This window comes from Hemiscyllium ocellatum, chromosome 34, assembly GCF_020745735.1.
Source record: "Hemiscyllium ocellatum isolate sHemOce1 chromosome 34, sHemOce1.pat.X.cur, whole genome shotgun sequence".
Lineage (NCBI taxonomy): Eukaryota > Metazoa > Chordata > Chondrichthyes > Orectolobiformes > Hemiscylliidae > Hemiscyllium > Hemiscyllium ocellatum.
In genome coordinates, this window is record NC_083434.1 from 12,074,181 (window position 1) to 12,096,596 (window position 22,416).

A 22,416-nucleotide genomic window follows, 5' to 3' on the forward strand; every position below is an offset into this window, starting at 1 on the left:
GAGTCTGGGAAAGTTTGGACTTAGGGTAGAAAGTGTGATTAAAACTTAATTGAAACAACACAGAAGGTGGAAGAAATTTCGGGGAGGGTACATGAGGGATCTCTTTAGAAAAATTGGGAAGTTGCAAAAGGTTGTATTTATTAAGTGTGTCTTGTGAATAAATTATCAGAGGTTTGTGATGTACATTCAGAGTAATAATGGGTTCATTATATTGGAATCTAAGTTCAGTCTATTTTGCAAAGACAATAGAGGAGAAATGTAATAGGAAAGAAATTAAGTTTAGATTGTTCAAAGTCAAAGGACAGAGGCAAAAAGCAGAAAATATAAATTTTATATTTTGCTGCACAACAGTGTTTTGCAAGGGAGGAGTAGGCAAAGGTAGCAGTAGCAGACTGACACAGTAAGAAAGTGACCACAGTGTGATTATTGCAAAACATCTTTACGTAATGTTTTTGTCATTTTGTGATATTTTTAAAACATTTCAAGTGGAGATACAGATATGAAAGGAATAGAGCAGGGCACTGGACATATATAGGAATGAGATCATGAAATCACCTTCAGAATGGTCTGTCACCGATAGGGATCATTAAATGGGAATATTACAATGCACACCCCCATCTCTGCTAAAAATGATAAACTTGAAGACTTTTTAATCACCCTCATGCTAACAAATCTATTATATCAGTCACCTAATGACAATTCAGAGATAGTATTTGATCTTCAGCCAATTCATACAACTTTACTACAGCAGAAACCTGTATGCAAAGTCCGTAGAGGACAGGATACTGGAAGGGACAGTCCAGATAACAGAGTGCCTCGGCCTACAGGGAGTAGGCATTGGAGCTACCAGACGGGCATTCTGTCCTTGCTGTGAAAGATGGTGGGGTAAGTAGGACAGTGTAGGTGCCAGGTGAACACCTACACAATTGTAATGATGTCCCTTTTCTGCCTACTTGCAGCTATGGCTTCCTTCCCTGCAGAGCCACCAAAATAACAATGGAAGAAGATAATGCTGATGAAGGGGAAGAGAAAGAATTGATCAGAACAGCAAATCATAAGCAGTAGGAGGATACAGCCATTCAAGTCAATTCCACCATTCAATAAGATCTTAGCTGAACTCTTATCCTGGCTGCACCTTCCCACATCTTACCTGTATCCTGTGATTCTCTGATTTTCCAAAAACCTATTAATGTCTGACTTGAATAATATTCAGCAACAGAATATCAATAGCTCTTTGGAGTAGAGAATGTGAGTAGTCCATAACTCTTTAAAATAAACACATCCCCAGAATTCTGAATAGCTATCTCCTTATTCTGAATTTCTGATTCCTTGTTGTAGACTCTCCAGTTTGGGGAAATATCGTCCCAGTATACACTCTGTCAACACTGTAAAGAATTTGACATGTTTTAATAAAATCATCCATCAGTCTACTCAATATAAGCCTTGCCTACTCAACTTCCTCAGGATAATCTGCTCATCCCAGGAACCAGTCTTGATGAATATTCAGGCCATTCCCTCGAAGACAATGCTTCCTGAGGAAACTAACCCAGGTCTATACACAGTCCTCATTGTTGACTAGTACAGTTATAATAATACTTCTTAACTGCTAAAATTCAATCCCTATCTAATGCAGGCTAATGCTATTTTTGGTTTCTTAATTGTCTGCCACATCCAATTAGATAGTGGGAGGGTATCTGTGAGGAGGAGGCACAGAAACTTCAGTGCGTTTTTCACAAGTCAAGTAAGTGGGCAAATGTGAGGCAGATGAAGTAAAATGTGGATAACTGTGAGGTTATCTATATTGGGAGCAAAAACAGGAAGGCAGACTATTTTCTGAATGGCAATAGATTGGGAAAGGAGGCGATGTAATGAAACTGGGTGTTCTTGAATGTAAGTATTCAGGCATAGCAGACGGTGAGGAAGGCAATTGGTATGTTGGCGAGAGGGTTTGAATGAAGGGACAAGGATGTCTTGCTGCAACTGTACAATACTGCTTAGCAAGGTTAGATCTCATGGAATACAGGGAGTACTTGCCATTGGGATACAGAACTGGCTCAAAGGTAGAAGACAGAGGGTGGTGGTGGAGGGTTGTTTTTCAGACTGAAGGCCTGTGACTAGTGGAGTGTCATAAGGATTGGTGCTGGGTCCACTACTTTTCGTCATTTACATAAATGTTTTGGATGTGAGCATAAGATGTACAGTTAGTAAGTTTGCAAATGACACCAAAATTGGAGGTGTAGTGGACAGCAAAGAGGGTTACCTCAGATTACAACAGGATCTGGACCAGTTGGGCTAATGGGCTGAGAATTGGCAGGTGGAGTTTAATTCAGATAAATGTGAGGTACTACATTTTGGGAAAGCAAATCTTAGCAGGGCTTAATGGTAAGGTCCTAGGGAGTGTCGCTGAACAAAGAGACCTTGGAGTGCAGGTTCATAGTTCCTTGAAAGTAGAGTCGCAGGTAGATAGGGTAATGAAGAAGGCATTTGGAATGCTTTCCTTTATCGGTCAGAGTATTGAGTACAGGAGTTGGGAGGTCATGTTGCATCTGTACAGGACATTGGTTAGGCCACTGTTGGAATATTGCGTGCAATTCTGGTCTCCTTCCTATCGGAAAGATGTTGTGAAACATGAAAGGGTTCAGAAAAGATTTGCAAGGATGTTGCCAGGGTTGGAGGATTTGAGCTATAGGGAGAAGCTGAACAGGCTGGGGCTGTTTTCCCTGGAGCATCAGAGGCTGAGAGGTGACCTTAGAGAGGTTTATAAAATCATGAGGGGCATGGATAGGATAAATAGACAAGGTCTTTCTTTGGGGTGGGGGAGTCCTGAACTAGAATGCATAGGTTTAGGGTGAGAAGGAAAAGATATAAAAGAGACCTTTTTCACACAGAGGGTGGTGCGTGTAGGGAATAAGCTGCCAGAGGAAGAGGTGGAGGCTGGTATGATTGCAACATTCAAAAGGCAGTTGGATGGGTATATGATTATGAAGGGTTTGGAGGGATATGGGCCAAGTGCTGGCAAATGGGAGTAGATTAGGTGAGGATATCTGGTCAGCATGGATGAATTGGACTGAAAGGTCTCTTTCCGTGCTGTACATCTCTATGAGGTGATTCGTAAGCCCAAACTTGGAGTATTGAGTGCAGTTTTGATCTCATTATCTAAAGAAAGATATTTTTGCTATTGAGCAAGTGCAAAGAACAATAGAATCCCTAGAGTGCAGAAGCAGGCCATTTGCCCCATTGAGTCTGCACTGATCCTTTGAAGACCATCCACCCCAACCTTAGTCCCTGTAATCGTGCATTTCCCATCACTAGTCTACACATCCCTGGGCATTATGGGCAATTTAGCATGGCCAATCCACCTAACCTGCCCATCTTTGGATTGTGGGAGGAAACCCGAACACCTGGAGGAAACTCACACGGACACGGGGAGAATGTGCAAACTCCAGACAGACAGTCGCCTGTGGCTGGAATTGAACTTGAGTCTCTGTCACTGTGAGGCATCAGCGCTAATCACTGAGCCACCACACCTCCCACACTGGTTTACTGGACTGATTCCTGGGGTCACGGAACTGACATGCAAGGAGAAACTAGAGCAATTAGCATGATAGTCACTAGAACTGAGAAGAATGAGGGGAAGTCATAGGTGCATATAAAATTCTAACAGGAGCAGACAGGTTGGATGCCGGAGAGATGATCTCAATGACCAAGATGAGGTCACAGTCTAAGATAAGGTGGTGGGATTTTTTTGGGACAGAGCTAAAGAGATCGTTCTTCACCCAGAGAGTGGTGAGGTTGGGGAATTCTCCAACACTGGAAACTGTTGAGGCTAAAACATTGACTACCTTCAAGAAAGATATGAATGTAGTTCTCAGGATTAAAGAGGTCAAGAGGTGTGGAGAGCAGATCAGCAAGGAAATTTATTAGGCCTCTTAACAAAAAGAGTCTAAAAACCTTCATATGACTCAGACTTAGCCCAACATCAGCCTCTCCACTTTATGCTTAAAAGATGCAATGAACAATATCTCCATATCATGAGCAAATAACTGGGAGAGGAAAAGAATCCGGTCTGAAGCAATCAAAAAACTGGGAGAAAAGTGAGAATAGAAAGAAGGCCATCCTTAGAGACACAGGAATCGATTGTTAGGATAGCTAAATGTAAACATGACATGCTCCATCATTAATGGAGATTGAACCATCCAACTCATACAGAGCATTACTGCACCTTGCACCTCAGCTAAGGGTGAGCAGATTCCCAAGTCAGACAAGTGAGCTGGGCCAGAAGTAGATGTGATGGTTGACTTCAGACCCCTTGTGATTATTCTCCAGTCTGAGCTCCCAAGTAGCATACTGTGCTCTGAATGCTTTCGTTGTACTTCACTTCTTCTGTCACTTAGCTTAAGAATTATGCAAGGCTGATTTGAAACTTGTATCTCCAATAGGAACGCAACATGGCTGTAATTTCTATTTGAAACCTTAGGTGACAATCATCAGCAACTCAGATTTATGTAGCACTTTTAACGTAATGAAAAATCTAAAGGTGCTTTCAGAAACATTGCAAAAAGGTATGACGTTGAGCCACATCTTAGGTCAGATGACAAAAAACTTGGTGAAAGAGATAGTCTTAAAGACGTATGTCACTGACCAGAGGGAAAATTGGATTGCATTATTCTCATTGTGCTTCTCTTCTGTACAGACGTTTTTTAAAAATTGCTTTCTTTATTTTCTTTTCCCTTTCAAATAGATGCTGGTGTTTTTTTTTCCAAAGCCTGTTTGTAAAGTCAAATTTAAAATGACCCTGAGCAAACTTTTTCAGCAAAAGCCATTTCAGATTTATGACTGCATTCACAACCTCGGGGAACAGTTTATGATCCACATTCATACATGCACTTGAGAAACAAAGAAAAGAGAAAGAAAAGGTGGAAGTTACCAGTTACCAGTTACAAATTGCCGACAAAGATATCAGAAATAGTTAATGTGAAGTACAGAGTCCAGTAAGTTAATGTCCTGTTGAAGTCCTTTTAGAAGAGATGCAAAACGTACTGTTTACAGGAGCTCAGCACATTCAAATTGCGAGTGACAGTGTAAATGTTGTAGAGTGGGAATTGGTTTACTTCACAGACAAAATAAAGTTTTCTTTCCAGAAATAAAATGTTTGAGAGATATTAGGATCAGAGACAGATGTTTAACAAATCTGAGGGCTGCTTACTCATCTCGAAACATAAGCAGACTGGAGAACAGAAGTCAAGTTATCTAATTCCAGGTGGCTCAAACAAACTGCAGTCTCAGTTATTTGACTGGTACCTCAGGTGGAGACACTGAGTCAGTGAGTTGGTTCTAATGCTACCCCCCCCCCCCCCCCCCCCCCCAGCAAAACCACTGTATTCAAGCAGTAAACTGTGGAGTGGTGTACAGTAAGTGAAGCAAAAATGGGTTTTCATGGTCTCTTCTATTTAGATCTGGCTGACATAGATATCTTGCCTACAAGTCTTTTGTATTGGCTTTGTTCATACAATGTCATTAGTATGACATTCCTGGAGTTGATGAGTTCACTTTTAAGTCCTGGAAATTTCTGGAAGAGGTCAACTTTAAAAAGCAATGTAGGATATCTCTTTCTGCACTGTGAGCATAGCAATTGTCTAAAGGGGAATAAGTGTGGGAGGTTAACTGAGATGTGTAGGGATGGAACTCCTGAGCTTGGTACCTGGACAACTAAAGACACCGCCACCAATCAAGGAGCTATCAGGTCCGTGAATGCACAAGTGACAATAATGCACCGGAGTGCAGATATCTCTTTGTGCTGTGGGGATTCAGGGAATTTCAGGAAAGGTTTAAACTAAGGAGGGTTTGAAAACAAGGATGAGAATTCTAAGATCAAGGTATTGCTTGGCTGGGAACAGTGAGCACAGCGTTGCCATGAGTTAAGACATTGGGAATGGAATGTTGAATGATGCTACGTTTACAGGCGACATTTGAACTCAAATCTATAACGGGGAATAATGTGTCTGGATCAGTTATGCCTTTGTTGCCCTGAGCTGTATCTCTGTTAATGAGACTATTTTCATATGCAAAGCTCCTGATTGGACTGGAGGCAAAATTGGCACCTAATTAAGATGGCTTGGAAACTGATTCTGACAGTGGACTACAATGCTCAAAGGCAATTGGCAGCCATAGTTGGACTTGCTTGGAGATCAGAACAGAGAACAGAATAGAGGGCCAGTGTATACTCATTGCCAAAGGGTTAATCATAATATATTTGACTTCTCTCTTCTAACATCTCAGTTTCCAACATTTTAAATGAGCAGCACATCACATTTTAGTTCTTCACAGAGCTTTCAACCGGCCTGTGTTAACATACCCAAAACATATTCAGCTTTTGTTTCACCACTTTGAAAATCTCCTTCGAGCTCTCTCCATACTGTTCACAAGCTTTTCAACAAGTTTAACAGCCCATCAGCAGGAGCTGAATGTGTTGCTGCTCTATTCACAGTTGATCTCACTTTGAACATTTTAACATGGTACATTTTTGAGACAAAAATGGGAAAAGTTAACTGACCTTTTTAATTAGCCAAAGCGCAGGCAAGTTAATAACCACAACCTTATGGAACTTAGCTTAATAATGGTAACACATTTTGGGATATTCTTAAGAAGAAAACTCATACCTGGATAACATGAATCTCAAGCTCATTTATACAAGGGATTTTAAAACATCAAGTAGTCTGAACATTTGCTAGAAAATCAATCTTTGTTACAAGATCTTGTATCCATGCAATTTGCAAATCTGGCCTAGCACTGATCAGTTTCCCAATGGCCTGGGTGTTGTGCGAATGTATCCACACTAGACTTAACTTCGAATGGTTCTGTTTAATTCAGTCGTTATTAATACTGGAACACATTGTGCAGGATTTTTTTGAATGATGGGTTTTTTTTCATTGGCTTGTGGAATAATCAATTGGGAAAATAATGTATTGCCAATTATCACATCAATCCCTGGCTATTTAACTCTCCAATAATTGGCCATCTAACGGATTCAAGTAGCGTGAGGGTGGATGGGCTGCCCTCGCACTGCAAAATCTGCAGAGATTTGTCATGGGTGCGGCTCAGCAGAGAGTGTTGTGGGAGTCTCGTCCCTGCAAACCCATCAACAGGGGAAGTTAAGCTAAAATAATTTGGGTGTTCAGTCCATTTGATGTTTTAAAATCACTTCCATAAAGGAGCTTGAGATTTGTGCATGTGTCTTATTGTTAAGAATATATGAAAACGTGTTAGTGATATTAAGATTGGTACTGTAAAGTTGTGCTCATTAACTTGCCAGTGCTTTGGCTAATTACAAAGTCAGTGAAAGTTTCTCATTTTTGTCTCAAAAATAGAACACATAGTTTTGATTATCTGATTAGTGTGCCAATGACAAAATTCGTTGGAAATAAAAAAAAGTCCCAATTTTTATTAAATAAACATTTGAGCTGCATGTTTTAAACATGAGAAACATGTTTTAAAAATGAGAAAGAAAACATACGTTCTTCAGAGTCTCATTTTAATGTTTAAAATTGCCAGTGTTTAATTTAATTTTTGTACGATTATCCCAGGATTCCCAATCCTGTTGTGATTTACAATGTGTTTACACAATATTGTTCTCAGTTTTCCCCCAATGGATTTGAGCAGGAATGCTAAGAGTAATGTGTTGTTGCTAAACAACATCTCTGAGCATCAGTTTTCTATTCTGCTGGGAGAGGTCTGGAGAAGGAGACCTGTAAACACATATTGTAAAATAAACACATTTCTTATTACCTGCCTTTTTCCAGATTTAACTTTTCATAACTGTTTCCCTGACCAGCTTCAGAGGATTGCAATGGGCAAGGAACTCTTACAAGCAGACAGAAGTCATGGGTTCAGGCATTTACTTTCACCCCAGAGTCTTGGAATTAGAATTGCAGCTAAGTAAAACATTGTGTGGTGTCAATAAGAAGAGCAACACAACACTTCTTTGCCTCACCAGCCTATGTGCCAGTGCCCTTGATAGATGCCTCGTTGTAAGTGGAAACATCACAGGCCCTGAATGATGTGGGCAATGGCAAGAAATTCAGGGAAGTCTGATGTGATGTCAACACTAGTTCATCTCAATGGTGAGGACAAAAGGCACATTTTCCTAACAAGTCCTGGATGTTGAGACAAGATTCTCCCGACTGAGCAGTGAAAGGCTATTCAATGGGAAGTATCATTGATTTTCACCCTCATTGCTGGCTAACCTTGCCTCACTCATCTGCAGGCTCCTATTCTCCTACCTTCTGGATAGAAGCCAAATGCAAAGGATTTGCTCCCTGTTTCTCCTCCAGACCTTGAAGTTGGGCATCAAACACCAACATTTTAAGGTGCACGCCTTATATTTACCCCACAAGGATGTGAGTATAGGAGGAATGGTTATTAGGTTTGCAGATGACAACAAAGTTGGTGATGTAGTGATCAATGAAGAAGGGTACCTCAGAGTACGTCAGGATTGAGGCGTGGCAGATGGTGTTTAATTTAGACAGATGCAAGGGGTTGCATTTTGGTTAGGCAAATCAGAGCAGGACTCACACACTTAGTGGTAGGGTCCGGGGGGAGTGTTGCTGAAAGAGACCTTAGAGTGCAGATTCATAGTTTGTTGAAAGTGGAGTCGCAGGTAGATAGGATAGCGCAGAAGGGGTTTGGTGTACTTGCCTTTATTGACCAGTGAAGGAGAAAGTGAGGACTGCAGATGCTGGAGATCAGAATCGAGAGTGTGGTGCTGGAAAAGCACAATAGGTCAGGCAGCATCTGAGGAGCAAGAGAATTGACGTTTCGTGTATAAGCCCCTCATCAGGAAAGTGCATTGAGTATAGGAGTTGGGATGTCATGTTGCAGATGCACAAGACATTAATTAGGCTGCTTTTGGAAAACTGTATTCATTTTTGGTCTCCCTGTTATAGGAAAGATGTTGTGAAACGTGAAAGGGAACAGAAAAGATTTCCATGAATCTTGCCAGGGTTGGTGAATTTGAGCTGAATAGGCTAGGGCTGTTTTCCCTTGAGCGTCGGAGGCTAACTTTATAGAGGTTTATAAATTACGAGGGGCATGGATAGCGTGAATAGCTAAGGTCCTTTTTCCCAGGTTTGGGAAGTCCAAAACTAGAGGGAATAGGTTCAAGGTGAGAGGGGAAGAGACCGAAGGGGCAACTTTTTCACACAGAGGGTACAAAATGAATGTATAGAATGAGTAAACAGAGGAAATGATGGGGTCTAGTATGATTGCAACATTTAAAAGGAGGGTACATGAATAGGAAGGGTTTAGAGGGATATGGGCTGAATGCTGGCAAATGGGACTAGATTAATTTGGGATACCTGGTTGCCATGGATGAGTTGGACTGGAATGTTAGTTTCCGAGTTGTACAACTCGATAATCTATGACTAAAACACAGATATTGACATCAGGCATAAACAAAGCCTCACTGCACCATCATAGCATATCTCCAATTCAGTTATAGCATGCTGCTACACTTCAGTGCAGAACTTTAGAGCACACTGGCAACTTTCAGTGCACGCCTGCTGCAAGGATACTTTGTAGCTGAGACAGGTACCCACCTCATGGATTGGACCAGGCTGCATCTCAGGCTATTGACCAACTCCATTAAGGCACACTCACTTCACAACTACCTGGATGCTCACTGCAACCCTAACTTGCCTTGTTTAGCCCTTTTGCACTGCACTCTCTCCGACAGACCTAAAAGGGTTACAGTACTTCTGTCTGCTGTTCAGTGCAGACACAAAGCCAGGTGGCTTACAATGGCATTCCTCAGTCAAAGGAGCTGACCATGTTGCTGCATGACACATGTGCAAGCAGCCGACACAGCAAACATATTATATACGCACCAACCAAATGGTAAAAGGTAAATAGGCCTCAGTCAAGTCAAGGAGGCGGGGGCTACTGTTTGTCAGTCAGAGGCTTCTGGTACAGTCAGTCAAGGACAGTGTTCCACAGACTTGGGCATGGTCAGTCCTCTGCTCAGAGTAATCAGGGGTAAGGATTCTGTCTCACTATAGTCCAGGAAGTGGCTCATAGGGCTGATGACCAGGCCAAGGTGGCATGTTGCCTTTCATCAACTATGCATGTCTCTTTGTTGGCTACGTAGAACCAAAGGGGTAGCCATGGGCCCCCCGTATGGGTCCCAGCTATGCCTGTCTCTTTGTTGGCTACATAGAACAGTCGTTCTTCCGCAGTTACACTGGCACCACTCCCCACCTCTTCCTCCGCTACATTGATGGCTGCATTGGCGCCACCTCATGCTCCTGCAAGGAGGTTGAGCAATTCATCAACTTCACCAACACATTCCACCCTGACCTTAAATTTACCTGGACCATCTCTGACACCTCCCTCCCCTTCCTGGACCTCTCCATCTCCATTAATGACGACCGACTTGACACTGACATTTTTTACAAACCTACAGCTACTTGGCTTACACCTCTTCCCACCCTACCTCCAGCAAAATTGCCATCCCGTATTCCTAATTCCTCCGCCTCCGCCGTATCTGCTCCCAGAAGGACCAGTTCCACCACAGAACACACCAGATGGCCTCCTTCTTTAGAGACCGCAATTTCCCTTCCTACGTGGTTAAAGATGCCCTCCAATGCATCTCGTCCACATCCTGCACCTCCACCCTCAGACCCCACCCCTCCAACCGTAACAAGGACAGAACTTCTCTGGTGCTCACCTTCCACCCTACCAACCTTCGCATAAACCAAATCATCCGACGACATCTCCGCCACCTCCAAACGGACTCCACCACCAGGGATATATTTCCCTCCCCACCCCTTTCCGCCTTCAGCAAAGACGGTTCCCTCCGTGACTGCCTGGTCAGGTCCACACCTCCCTACAACCCACCCTCTCGTCCTGGCACCTTCCCCTGCCACCACAGGAATTGCAAAACCTGCGCCCACACCTCCTCCCTCACCTCCATCCAAGGCCCCAAAGGAGCCTTCCACATCCATCAAAGTTTTACCTGCACATCCACCAATGTCATTTATTGTATCTGTTGCTCCCGATGCGGTCTCCTCTACATTGGGGAGACTGGACGCCTCCTAGCAGAGCACTTTAGGGAACATCTCTGGGACACCCGCACCAATCAACCCCACTGTCCTCTGGCCCAGCATTTCAACTCCCCCTTCCACTCTGCCAAGGACATGGAGATCCTTGGTCTCCTTCACCACCGCTCCCTCACCACCAGATGCCTGGAGGAAGAATGCCTCAGCTTCCGCCTCAGAACACTTCAACCCCAGGGCATCAATGTGGACTTCACCAGTTTCCTCATTTCCCCTTCCCCCACCTCACCCCAATTCCAAACTTCCAGCTCAGCACTGTCCCCATGACCTGTCTATCTTCCTTTCCACCTATCCACTCCACCCTCCTCTCTGACCTATCACTTTCATCCCCACCCCCACTCACCTATTGTACTCAATGCTACTTTCTCCCCACCCCCACCCTCCTCTCTCTTATCTCTCCACCCTTCAGGCTCTCTGCCTGTATTGCTGATGAAGAACTTTTGCCCGAAATGTCGATTTTCCTGCTCCTCGGATGCTGCCTGAACTGCTGTGCTTTTCCAGCACCACTCTAATCCAGACTCTGGTTTCCAGCATCTGCAGTCATTGTTTTTACCTAGCCTTTCAGCATCTCCCAATTCCAAAATACACCGAGTGACAGAAAAATGACTGAGACTACACTCAGAGCGGGTGGAGTCAGGGTCTGTTTTTGGGCCAAAGTTTGGGCTTCACTCGTGGATTCAAGAGGCAGTTGCATCAATTGTGCAGTCCAAGTTGAAGTCATTTGTAATCCTAGCATTGTATATGTGAAATGCATGAAATGTCCAACTGTGTGCAGTGTTAAAACTGGCCACATGTAATCTGACTATTGGTCATTGCAGATTAAAGAATCTCTGTGAGGCAGATCAAATCCAAAGCACCTTAAAAGAGGCATCAGTGAGTCACAAGAATTATTGAACGCACAGGGACACAGAACTGATACTCTCCGAACTTGAGGTTAATGCTGCAGCTCGGGCTGTAGGATTCAGCAACACAGCTGGCTTCCCCTCGGGAAAGGAATAAATACACTGCACACACATTGCATTGGGAGGTCCCATATCATAATGCAGCTGAGTTCATCAAGCTAAAAATGTTCCAATTCATTAACATGCAAGTCATCTGTAAACAGGTACTGGTACTGTGAGAACTGCGATAATGCCTATACCCTTTAGAATTCTCTTAGTCTATCTGCATTTGAGGTGCCAGGTGCTTGTCAAAGACGTTTACTAGAAGACAAGGTCTACCTCCTGTGTCCATTATGCAGTCTTCTGATTGAAGAATGGCAGAGATATAATGTTGCCCAATTTTTGACCAGATTTCTTGAAGGTGAAATTGCACTGCTTGTGCAGGGGAGGGGGGCTATACGTTCCAGACAGAACATGCTGCCTAATCCCAGAATGCTATGCAATGCTCAACTGGAGCAAGCAATAAGGTGATGTGATGATGCTGTTGAGTTGGGAGCAGTTTTCTGAGGAAGATGAGGGCATTGAGCAGGAGGAACACCACTTCTGCATGATAGAACCCAACACGGCCAAGACTGAATTGACAGTGGAGCTGGCTGCAGTGATCATTTGTTGACTGAAAAATTGTCACTGCTTAACCTGTAAGCAGTTTATTTCTGTTCCAAGAAGCAAATACAGCTTCTGATTGGTTGATTTATATTTACCTTTGGTGTTGATGAATAAAGGTGACTAGTTTGAACTGTTTGAAAGCTGCCCTGGATATAATGGTACCACATTAAATAGTGATAAGGTGATGTGCATTGGAGAAAGGGTGGGAGTGTCTTAGAGAGTAGTAAGAGGGAAGATGATTAAGGACAGGTCAGCCGCGTGGCCTGGTGCTTATATCAAGATTGGAGTAGGAATGTGGAGAAAGTGAGGTCTGCAGATGCTGGAGATCAGAGCTGAAAATGTGTTTCTGGAAAAGCGCAGCAGGTCAGGCAGCATCCAAGGAACAGGAGATTCGACGTTTCGGCATAAACCCTTCTTCAGGAATGAAGAAGGGCTTATGCCCGAAACGTCGAATCTCCTGTTCCTTGGATGCTGCCTGACCTGCTGCGCTTTTCCAACAACACATTTTCAGCTTGAGTAGGAATGTGCAATGTACATGCAAGGAAGTGGTAATCATATTGTGAGAGGCAATGTTTTAGGGGAGCTGCGCTCCTATGTAGATGGTGAAAGGCTAATGTCGTCTGACAATCCTTAACTGGATGTATACCTGGACTTCAAAGATAGAGACGGCATTAGAAATCCTGGGATATCCCGGTAGTAGTGAGTATTGCTGCTGATGTTGATTTGGCAAATCCAGCTCGCAGCATAAGAGATCAACATCATAAGCATGTGCACATAGTCAACAGAGTGAGCTTGGGATGATTGTGTGAGAAAGCCCATTACACCTCGCCGAGTTGTTTTCTGGTAAGATTCAGTCCTTAGGCACCATGCACGATGACTCCAGGTAGTTGGCTTCATTAAGTTTCCATATGTTCAGATACTTGAGTTTGTTCAAAGTATTTTCATTTTTTAAAAAATTCCAAGTTAGCTGAAGCCAGAAAATAGAACAAAAAGACAACAAGGTTTTGGACACTTCAAGAGTTCTACCATTCCTTGTATCTTCCCTGTCACTTTTTTTGCATGAAGGAAACACGACACCCAAACACATCCAGCTTGATAGAAAGTTAGTTGAGGTTTGGTTTTAATAATATTTAAATGATGTGATGGAAAACTGCAGTTAACAGTAAAGTGGAAATGATCGAGCTTAATGAACCTAAACCAGGGCAATGTATAAATAGATGGCTTTTCACAGAACTGAGCTGCCTCAGATGCTTTTAAAAGCAACAGGAGGGATGTGAATGGGGCTGTCCCATCCTTGCTCACATTTTTAATGGTGGAGAAGAAGCCAGGGCTGAATCACACATGCAATTCAACAGAGCCATTTAAGTGAGTGCACAATGCAAGTAAATACCATTTTGGCAGTTCCATTGTTGTTAATCTGCAGTGTGGAAATAAATACTTCATGGAGGAAGTAGAAATGCCCCTGAAAGATGTGTAAAGTCTGTTTAAGTCTCATGATCTGAGGGAATTTAAATCACCAGCACTTTAAACCTGAAAAAAAAAACAAAATGCAGAGAAAGCAGAGACACACTGCTGGGATATGACAACAGGTCAACTGAGATAGCTCAGAAATAAAACAAAGAGCCATTGCTTCTTGTACTTCCAGTAGACTTTGCTGTCTTCCCAAAGCTTTAATCACATATCTCATCAGAAGACATTTCACAGTTTCACTGATATGTTTTAAGAGGCTATTGAAGGATTGGTTGTCTTTGATATGGCTAAAGAGTAGTAGTTTGTAATGACAAAAGATTGTCCACTTAAGGGAATTAAAATGGTGGCCACTGAACTGTGTTCTGGCTCTGAGATGATGTTTGCGATATAAGCATGCACAACTGGAACTGGTTACACTACAGTGGAGGCAAATTGGGTGATGGCATTAGTCCAAGGAGTGTTAAGGTCACAGTTTTGCAGAGTAGCCAGATCACAGCATCAGTTAGCATGTAACACTGATTAGATGCCAGTGCTGCCATTTCGGAATTCATTCTTACAGTTAGTACTATCTTTTAAATGTACCCGTGTTCAGGAGAAAGAAGGAAGTTCATCAGCACAATTTAAAAGGGAGCAACTACTACTTCCAGATGAGTGGTTGATTTGTTGATTTCTCTGGGCTACTGTCATGTCTTTGGGTGGTTTCCAGAGTTCTTCAAAATTACATAAATCGACAGGGAATGGTTCAGGGATTCTTCACAAACCATTTGTTCTCAGAAATAGCTGCAAGGACATACATTTACCCTGGGTTACAACATGAGGGCGAATGAGTAGAGATGAAACAGAGCAGAGCAGACTGCTGGAAGGAGAAGGGGGGAATGGTATGTCGGCAAACCCCCAATGAAACTTGATATCTTTTGCAGTCCGGCCCATATCCCTCTAAACCCTTCCTATTCATATACCCATCCAGATACCTTTTAAATGCTGTAATTGTACTAGCCTCCACCACTTCCTCTAGCAGCTCAGTTTATACACGTACCACTCTCTGAGTGAAAAGGTTGCCCCTTAGGTCCCTTTTATACCTTCCCTCTTTCGCCCTAAACCTATGCCCTCTAATTCTGGACTCCCCCCATTCCAGGGAAAATACTTTGTCTATTTATCCTATCCACGCCCCTCATAATTTTATAATCCTCTATAAGGTCACCATCAGCCTCCGATGCTCCAGGGAAAACAGCCCCAGCCTGTTCAGCCTCTCCCTCTAGCTCAAATCTTCCAACCCTGGCAACATCCTTGTAAATCTTCCCTGAACCCTTTCAGGTTTCACAACATCCTTCCAATAGGAAGGAGACCAGAATTGCACACAATATTCCAAAAGTGGTCTAACCAATGTCCTGTACAGTAGCAACATGACCTCCCAATTCCTGTACTCAATACTCTGACCAATGAAGGAAAGCATACCATACACCACCTTCACTTTCCTATCTACCTGTGACTCTACTTTCAAGGAGCTATGAACCTGCACCCCAAGGTCGCTTTGTTCAGCAACACTCCCTGGGTCTTACCATTAAGTGTATAAGTCCTGCTAAGATTTGCTTTCTCAAAATGCAGCACCTCGCATTTATCTAAATTAAACTTCATCTGCCACTCCTCAGCTCATTGGCCCATCTGATAAAGATCCTGTTATAATCTGAAGTAACCTTCTTCACTGTCCACTACACCTCCAATTTTGGTATCATCTGCAAACTTACTAACTATACCCCTTATGCTCATATCCAAATATTTTGTGTAAATGATGAAAAGTAGTGGACCCAGCACCGATCCTTGTGGCACTCCACTGGTCACAAGCCTCCAGTCTGAAAAACAACCCTCCAGCACCGTCCTCTGTCTTCTACCTTCGAACCAGTTTTATATCCAAATGTCTGTCCTTGCATTTTCTAGTAGTTGTAGCCTATAATATTTTCTCCTTCCTTGAAACTGAACACTGTCTGTTTCTGGTAGATTTCAGTAAACTTGTTTCTTTACACTATTATTTTAAGTCAGTCTCTCACTGAAACAAATTTCCATCCTTACTTTCCTATATTTTTCACATGATCACTGACGTCACTGTTGCATTATGTTATCATTACTATGTCCTCTCTCATTATATTACATCTCTCCCCACTTTAGTGGCAACTTTTATATCAACATTATCTATTTCTTTCAACTATTTACATGTTCACCTTGCCCTGCCCCATACTCCAAACCTCAGAGTTTGAGTCTCTGTGGTACACTTACAGTTCATCTGATCTTTTCTTCGTCACCATTGATCAAGGGTGGAAGGTTGAAGCCATTTATTAACATGATACTCACTTTGCAAGTTAGTCAGTATATTATTTGGTCAGTACCCCAAAGTTTGTAATAGTCTTGTTTGTTCATTCTTGCAGCCTCAAGTGGTATAAATGTTTTTCTGTTTCTTCTCAATATCCACGCCAGAGTTTGAGTAATGTAAGAGTTTGACGATTGTGCCTTTAGATTACTTACAGTGTGGAAACAGGCCCTTCGGCCCAACAAGTCCACACCGACCCGCCAAAGCGCAACCCACCCAAACCCCTACATTTACCCCCTACCTAACACTATGGGCAATTTAGCATGGCCAATTCACCTGACCCGTACATCTTTGGACTGTGGGAGGAAACCAGAGCACCCAGAGGAAACCCACGCAGACATAGGGAGAACGTGCAAACTCCACACAGTCAGCCGTCTGAGGTGGGAATTGAACCCGTGTCTCTGGCACTGTGAGGCAGCAGTGCTAACCACTGAGCCACCTTGGCGCCCACCGTGCTGCCTTCTGACTTCCTATCTCTGATCTATGCCTTGTGGTGTGACACCAAAGCTGGAAGTATTCACATTGTATATGGAATTATATCAATTCGTCTGTTTTGCTTATATTAGTTCTCAATTGCTTATAATGTCTTCTGTTCTTGTGATTTGGTCTGAGGTTTTGCAGCTGAGAAATGCTTTGTATTTTTGTTCTTGTCTCCCTGAGGAAGTCTGCCCAGGAATATCCATTGCATCCAGGTGCTGCTTTGTAATACAGTAAATCCGAATTTCCTATCAATATTCTTTGGCGGTGTCAGGAACTTCACTGCTCTCTTGGTTTTGCTATTGGCTTGCGAATGAAAAGGGGAACTAGAGACATGATGAAGTCCAGATACTGTTATGACTCGCTGAAAATAGGTGTCTCAAAGCTTTCTCCAAAACCTTTTAAAAATTCCTCATGGAATTCCTAAACAGGGTACAAGCATAAGGGCACTTTACCTGAATACTTGTAACAAGTCAGAGGAGTTAATGGCACAAATCATCGCAAATGAATATGATTTAGTAGCCATTACAGAGATGTGGTTACAGAATGGTCATGACTGGGAGTTAAATATCTGGGGATATCAGACTATTCGGAAAGTAAGGGAGGTGGTATAGCTGTGATAGTTAAGGACATCATCAGGCCGGTGGTGAGAGATGATACAGGTTATATGGAGAATAAGGTTGAATCCATTTTGGTGGAAATTAGCAATTCTAAGAAGTAAAAGTCACTGATAGGTGTAGTCTATAGGCCACCAAATAATAATATCACATTGGGGCGGGCAATATACAGAGAAATAACTAATGCCTGTAAAAATGGTACAGCAATTGTCATGGGGGATTTTAATCTGCATGTCAATTGGTTGAACCAGCTCAGTCAGGGTAGCCTTGAGGAGAGGTTCGTTGAGTATATTCGTGGAAGTTTTCTGGAACAGTATATAATGGAACTGACGAGGGAGCAAACTATTCCAGATCTGGTCCTCTGAGACCGGAATAATTAATGACCTCATAGTTAGGGATCCTCTTGGAAGGAGAGATCACAGTCTGGTTGAATTTAGAATACTGACAGAGAGTGCGAAGATAAAATCCAGTACAAGGGTCCTGTGCTTAAACAAAGGGGACTACAGCAGGATGAGGGAGGAATTCACTAAAGTAGACTGGAAGCAAAAACTTTAAGTTGGGACAGTTGATAAACAGTGGAGGACTTTCAAAGCAATTTTTCAAAGTGTTCAGCGGAAGTATATTCCAGTGAAAAGGAAGGACTGTAGGAAAAAGGGTAATCTGTTGTAGGTGTCTAAGGAAATAAGGGAGGCTATCAAATTGAAAGAGAAGGCATACAAAGTGGCCAAGATCAGAGGGAAACTAGAAGATTGGGAAAACTCTAAAAGTCCTCAGAAAGCCATGAAAAGAGCTATAAAGAAAAGTAAAATGCAAAATGAAAACAAAAGCTAGTTCAGAATATAAAGACAGATAGTAAAAGTTTCTATAAATATATAAAATGAAAAAGAGTGGTTAAAGTAAACATTGGTCCTTTAGAGGATGAGAAGGGGACTTGGTTATGGGATATGAGGAAATGACTGACGCATTGAACAGGTAGTTTGTATCGTCCTTCACAGGGGAGGGGACTAATAACATGCCAGTAATTGACAAAGAGACAAAGGGAGGTGAGGGCCTGGAAACAATCATTATTACGAAAGAGGTAGTGATGGGCCAGCTAATGGAGCTAAGGGTAGGCACGTCTCCTGGTTCTGAAGGAATGTGTCCCGGGAAAAATAGAAAATGCACTTGTGGTAATTTTCCAAAATTCACTGGACTCTGCAGTTCCAGCAGACTGGAAAACAGCAAATGTGACACCACTGTTTAAAAAGGGAGGTAGATAAAGGTTCGGGTCAGCTTAACTTCTGTGTTGGGGAAAATGCTTGAGCCAATTATCAAGAAACAAATAGCAAGCCATCTCGATAGAAATTGTCCTGTTGGGCAGACACGGCATTGGGTTCATGAAGGGCAGGTCATGTTTAGCTAATCTTTTGGAATTCTATGATGACATTACAAGCATGGTGGACAATGGGGACCCAGTAGATGTGATGTATCTAGATTTCCAAGGGGTATTCGACAAGGTGTCGCACAAAAGGCTGCTGTATATGATAAAGAAGCAAGGTGTTCCAGGCAATGTATTAGAATGGATTGAGGATTAGTTCTCCAACAGCTAAGGTAGATGAGTTTTTGAACAGTAAAGGAATTAAGGGTGATGGTGAATGGGTGGGTAGGTGGAGCTGAGGCCACGAAAAGATCTTATTGAATGGCAGAGCAGGCTCGAAGGGCCAGATGACCGACTCCTGCTCCTGATTTTTATGTTCTTATGCTCTTATGTACAGTTCTAATCTAAACTTCATTACTAAATTGGATTAGCACTACCATATCAACAAAAGATAAAAAGTGCTGTGTGCTGGGGTAACATTCTCTCCTTGAGACGTTCCCTCTGGAATACCCACTCTTTTGCTTGCATTTACTCTTCTTGATTTACATAAATGAGCTTCCTAACAAGTCACAAGCAGGATGACTACACCTTCTCCCACCACCACCTCCTGTAATTGGATACCTCCCTCCCCTTCCTGGACCTCTGTGTCTCCATCTCCGACAACTCACTCAACACGGATGTCTATTTCAAACCCACCGACCCCCACAGCTGCCTGGACTACACCTCATCTCAACCACCCTCCCGTAAAAACATGACCCTTTACTCCCAATTCTTCCATTTCCATTGTATCTGCTCCAAGGAGTAGTAATTCCACATCCCAGATGGCCTCCTACTTCAAGGACCACAATTTCCCCTCCCATGTGATCAACAATGCCCTCTGGCACATCTCCTTCACTTCCTGCACCTCCGCCCTTGAACCCCATCCCTCCAACCACAACAAGGATAGAACCCTCGTGGTCCTCACCTTTCACAACACCAATCTCTAGATATAGCGCCATTTCCACCACCTAAGATCAAACCCCACCACCAGAGATATATTTCCCTCCCCACCCCTATTGGCATTCCACAGAGACCATTCCCCCCACAACTCCCTCATTAGGTCCACACCATCCACCAACCCACTCCTGGCACCTTTCCCTGCCACCACTAGAAGTGTAAAACCTGCGTTCACACCTCCCCCTCACCTTGTCCAAGGACCCAAAGGATCCTTCCACATCTGGCAGAGATTTCCCTGCACATCCAAACGCCTCACCTATGTATCTGTCACTCTCGATGTGGTCACCTCTACATAGGGGAGATAGGACGCCACCTTGTGGAATGTTTCAGGGAACACACGCACCAACAACCCCACTGCCCTGTGGCCGACCATGTCAACACCGCCTCCCACTCCACCATGGACATGCAAGTCCTGGGCCTCCTCCAATGACAAATCCAAGCCATCCAACGCCTGGAGGAAGAATGCCTTATCTTCTGCCTGGGGACCCTTCAACCACACGGCATCAACATCAACTTCACCAGTCTCCTCATTCCCCCCCCATGCCCCCACTTCATCCCAGTACCAAACCTCCAACTCGGCACCACCCTCTTGAACTGTCCCACCTGTCCATCTTCCTCCCCACCTATCGGATCCACTCTCCGCTCCGACCTATCACCATCAACCCCCACCGGAATCTACCTATCGCCTTCCTAGCTACCTTCCCAACATGCCCACCCCAAACAAATACCCACCCCCACCCTCCTATTTATCTCTCAGCCCCCTTCCCCCCAACACCATCACCCCTCCCACCCCTCACCACATTCCTGATGAAGAGCTTATTCCCGAAACATCAATTCTCCTGCTCCTCGGATGCTGCCTGACGTGCTGTGCTTTCCCAAAGACCACTAATGGCTGAGTAAGTGGCTTAAGTATCAGGAAAGAATTAACATCATGTCAATTAGCTGTGAGATGATTGTTTGGAAGTGTAAAACAAGCAGGGATGATAGGAGCGGGCATTCAAAGCTGAAAAAGGTTTTGTCAAGTGCACCAACAACAAAAAAGTTTGACTAACAGATAGGTTTAAGTTGTATAATCCAAATCTCTGACAGGTAGACAAGCAACTATGTCTGGAGTTCCAGCTTAATAGCAATCATCAGTTGGATTTCCACTTTTAGCAGATTACATCTAAAGCAAACAGAGTTTCTGGATTTCTGAGGACAAATCTTTGGCATTGCCACAAATATATCAAACTTAACAAACATCTGTTCATTCAGTCCTGATGTGTGCAAGGGATCTTTGTATGATGAAAAAGATAAATAAGATTGAAGAAATCCAAAAACATTGAAGAAATCCAAACTCTGCATGATTCTGCATGGATCGGTATTAGACATATCCCAGGGTCATGTAGATTGATCAATGATTTGGGATTGGAATCATTATAGCAAAGGAGGGAGCAAAGCCAACTGACCATGACCTAGACAATGCATTGATGGGAACTGCTTTCTGCCATTGAAGAACCATGAGGTAATTATATCTGTACAAACTGCAAAGACCAGTTGTTTCTCAGAAATGGATGGAATTTTCCCGTTTGTAGGTAGAGTGTTTTGTCGAGTTAGTCTCATTGCGTCAGCCCTGGTTTGGAGCATCATTTTAAACACATTTTCTCACATAATCTTCCACTCATCACCTCACCAATTTGCAAACAGGTTCTTTCTTGGGGAATTGTGAGGCTGATGAGGCAGAAGTGCTGAGAGCTTTTGGGTTTCACCCCTCTGATGTCACATTCAAAGCTCAGCTGCACATACTTCAGATGTAACAAACAGGAGATTGGACGTCCCACTCAGCCAATATCACTAAGGACATGGCTCAGAGGAAAGAAAAAGGCTCAATCCCCTTTCCCATTGTGTGGTGTTGGATGAGGAGTTGGAGTGAAGAGGACAGGTTGGTGGCCACTGAAGGATATAGCCAATTGGATACAGATTGCAGCCTGGATCAGTGCTGTGTCCTGGGTGAAGTGGGGTGCCCAGCAGTGCAGGAAAGATTTCAATAATGCTCTGCATTTCACCAGGATAGGCACCACCACTTCTCCCTGTGACCCCTCATACTCACAGGGCAAACATTCACCTCGGCTCACAGACTACAATGTCACTATTGTATGCCATGATGTGGAGGTTCCGGTGTTAGACTGGGGTGGGCATAGTTAAAAGTCACACAACACCAGGTTATAGTCCACCAAATTTATTTGGAAGCACTAGCTTTTGGAGCACTGCTCTTTCATCAGGTAACTAGTGGGGCAGGATTACAAGCACACATACACACACTCTTACATGCTCACACATTTAGGCAGACCCTCTCTCATACACACGCTATCTCTCAGACACGCACACATACAACCTGCACACTCTCACCCACGCACACACTCTGTTGCAGGCTGACATGCCACCACGCTCACAAACACAATCTACCAATCACATTCACACACACACACACACACACACACAC